The 3843-nt window shown below is 35.5% G+C and overlaps 1 long non-coding RNA gene across 1 annotated transcript; it reads right to left on the bottom strand.

Annotated features, from left to right (window-relative positions):
- Positions 1-543: 543 nt before the first annotated feature.
- LOC130549782 (uncharacterized) lies at positions 544-3357 on the bottom strand. Its single transcript, XR_008962269.1, has 3 exons — positions 3251-3357; positions 1221-1292; positions 544-1101 (listed from the first exon to the last, which is right to left on the bottom strand). It is a non-coding gene; the product is annotated as an uncharacterized LOC130549782 (long non-coding RNA).
- Positions 3358-3843: the final 486 nt, after the last annotated feature.

Below are 3843 nucleotides of genomic sequence, written 5' to 3' on the forward strand. Positions count from 1 at the left end.
AAAGTATGGTAATTTTCCAACTGCCCAATCAAATCTGTAATTTGACTTTCAGTGACATGCTTTTTTATTTATTTTTATTGGTATTTGTATTTCACAAGACAAAACAAATATATATTTAATGAGATCACAGATTATCCCAATTCAGTGACATGCATTTTAAATAAAATTACAATAACAAATCATTTATTATTATTATTATTATGAAGCCCATTATTTTTGTGGAGGGTGGTGAGGGACCTGGAAAATGGATATGGTGAAGTGGAGTGAGCAGTTGGTTGCAATTCACAACTTCAGTGCTAGATTTTACTGACTGGCCCTTTAACCTCTTTTGTAAACTAATTGAAACTCTTGTGTAACTTGGTGTTTCCATATGTTTTTAAAATCTGTAAAGAAAAATATAAATTGCCTATTTGACAGGAGTCTTGCATGGCCTTTGCCGCTTTGAATGGCCACGGACCGCCCAAGAAAGCCATATGACGGAGAGGCAAAGCAACCAATCTCATTTGGATCTGTGCTGCGACATATTAAGGGAGGTGGAAATGTCCCCATGGTAAGGAACCAGTGTGCATTCACAAACATGTCAAAAGTTGGTAACCGAACAGCACCGGACCCCATTCACTTCTATTGTATGGACACAAAACCAATGCGAGTGAATACGGTCCGGTTAACAAAATTCTTCAAAATATTTTCTTTTTTTGTTCTGTGGAAGAAAGAAAGTCATACCGGTTTGAAATGACAAGAGGGTGAGTAAATGATGACAGAATTTGTATTTTTGGGTGAACTATCTCTTTAAGTGTGCCTTATGCATCAGACTTTTAGCCAACGGTCCATCTGAGGCTGAGACTAATTTTCACTCCTGTTCAACTGACTTGAGATTTCCAAGTAAAGAATGACAAATAAAAACGGAAGAAAAAAAAACATTTGATGGGTGTTTTCTTGAAACAGTTGTTGTCTCCCGTGCTGCCAACTTCATAGTTTTAATGCTCAATTTTTATCTTTTCCCTCCTCTTTCATTCACTCTAGCATATAAGACAGTTTCTGAGTTCAGATGGTCTGATGCAGATGTGGTGGAGCTATTCTTATCCATATCAACCACAAGAGCTGATGAGAAAGCGGAAGACAGATCATGAGATAAATTTCTCATGAAACACACATGTGCTTCTTATGTTCATACAAAAACAACATATTTGGAAGTATGGAAGTATTTATTGTGCAATTACCATTGCTGTCATGGCGGGGCTTATGAACAACTGATGCATAGGTTATTTCATCTGTTTTTCCAACTGCTTGTCCTGAAAGCACAGACAAATATTTGTAATAAATATTAATTACAATTATAGTTGTCACGGTCATGTTATGTTCTGATTTAGCTCTGTGTCCATGTTTTCCTGTGTTTACCTTGTTAAACTGTTCCCTTGGTTATTAATCGCCCTACACCTGTTTCTGTTCTCCCTAATTGTGTTTTCCCTGTGTATTTAAGACCTGTTTGCTTTTGTTCAATGTCCGGTATTGTGTTTTGGTTTCGTGTTGGTTTATCCTGTTCTGCTCCTGTGTATTTACATTTGTGGACTTATTAAAACAACTATTTCGGAATTCTACTCTGGTGTCATGCGCTTCTATACGCTACAGTTGACAATAATAAAGCATATTTAAATAATACAGTCTATACTGTTTTTTACTATTAATATTTATTTTATACAGTTATTTTGAAGCTTTTCAGTATACGTTAGTTTATTTGTGTTTGGTCTAATGAGGCTGATAAGAAAGTTAACAGCAAGATTACTTCAATAGAGAGAATACTGAGAATAGATTTTACCATCATTCGCAGGGCAGTTGTGTGCACTAGGAACTGTTGGTCCTGAATGAATTCAATTCAAATCAATTTTATTTATATAGCGCTTTTCACAATGTGCATTGTTCCAAAGCAGCTTTACAGGAGAAAATAAGAAAAACTGAAAAACACAAAAAAGGTAAAAGACAGCACAGTGCATGGTGTTTATAGAACAAGCAAGATTATTCTAGTAAATAATATCTAATAAATGCAGTCACCCGGTGGTTTGTTTAGCATATTTTGCATTAAGTGAATGCTTGGCTGAAAAGATGTGTCTTTAATCTAGATTTAAATTGGGAGAGTGTGTCTGACCCTCGAATAGTATCGGGAAGGCTATTCCAGAGTTTAGGTGCTACGTATGAGAAAGCTCCGCCCCCTTTGGTGGATTTAGTTATTCTAGGTGTTATCAAAAGTCTGGAGTTTTGAGATCTTAGAGAGCGTGATAGGTTGTAGTGTGGTAGAAGCTCTGTTATGTAGGTATAGGGGCTAAACCGTTTAAGGCTTTATAAGTAATTAAAAGAACTTTAAAGTCAATACGATACTTAATGGGTAACCAGTGAAGGGTTGATAACATTGGGGTTATGTGATGGTATTTTCTGGACCTGGTTAGAACTCTGGCAGCTGCATTCTGAACTAACTGTAGTGAATTGAGAACTCAACTCAACTAAGAATTGAGAAGAAAAAAATGTAAACGTAAATGTCTATATACAGTGTCCCCCAAAACATATTTGGACAAATTAGCGACACTAAAATGCACTGTATGATTTTCATTAGACACTAAACATCAAACCATGCTGCAAATGTTGCTGTACATTTGATATAATATCCCATTTCTTTGTCATTCTTGCTTTCTTGCTCATCTACTTTTAAATGAACTGACCCCAGTCATACTAAAAGGATAGTAAGTAAAATTCACATCTCCCTGTGTGCAGCTTTTCACAACTATAGACATATATTGAACATATTAAATGTTTAATTTAAAGTCCCCCTGTGGTGAAAATCAACTTTTTAATGTTATTTATAGGTCTACGTGGTGTTTTTAATATGCTTTAAGATAATGGTCGAATTCATAATTTCAGAGTATTCAAATCATTTTAAGGCATGAAGAAATTATCACAGGAATGATTTTAATGCTTAAAGATGAGTTTTAAGTGGTAACATTTTTGAAAGCAGTGGGACTTTAAGTTATATTTATTGATTTACCATTTCAAACCATCATACCTTATCTTGGTCCTGGCCTTCCTGTTTAAAAATGTTTAATGAAACTCTAGTTTCACTTGTAGGCTATATCAAGTTTATCTGATGTTTTGTATAAAAGGATTTAAATTGATATGCTTTGTCATTCATTTCTAAGACCATGTAGAATCATTAAGTATAGTGACAAAAACATTCAGTGTGTTTTGTATTGATCAGACTTACTCTTTGTCCATGTGTAGCAACCACAAGCGGTAATTAGACAGAGAAGCAGAAAACCTCCTCCTCCTATTATAAGCAGCCAGTTATTTATTGGTGAGGTAAGACCTGTAACACAAAACAATGTGAATTATATCATAATATTTCCTTTTTAAATGGGTCATATGACAGGGCTAAAATGAATATTATCGTTTGTTTTAGATGTAATGCAATGTGTATACACGGTTTAAGGTTCAAAACCGCTGTATTTTCCACATACCGTGCATGTTTGTATCTCCTCTTTGCCCCGCCTCTCTGAAACGCACATATTTTTTTACAAAGCTCATCGCTCTGAAAAGAGAGGTGTGCTATGATTGGCCAGTTAACCAGTGCGTAGTGATTGGTCAAATACTGCAAGCATGTGACGGAAATGTAACGCCTCTTACCATATTTGGAACATCAGGTTCCAAAGCAATTGTACTGTCTTAGTCAAATCATACCACGAACTGACGTGGATTTGTGGGGGTGTGGTTACACGAGGCGTTTCAGGCAGGTCTGGGTGAGCATTCGCTTTTAGATAGAATGCATCTTTTGTTCCGACACTTAATTTTTTGCAATTT

This window comes from Triplophysa rosa, unplaced genomic scaffold (genome assembly GCF_024868665.1).
Source record: "Triplophysa rosa unplaced genomic scaffold, Trosa_1v2 scaffold173_ERROPOS264974, whole genome shotgun sequence".
NCBI lineage: Eukaryota > Metazoa > Chordata > Actinopteri > Cypriniformes > Nemacheilidae > Triplophysa > Triplophysa rosa.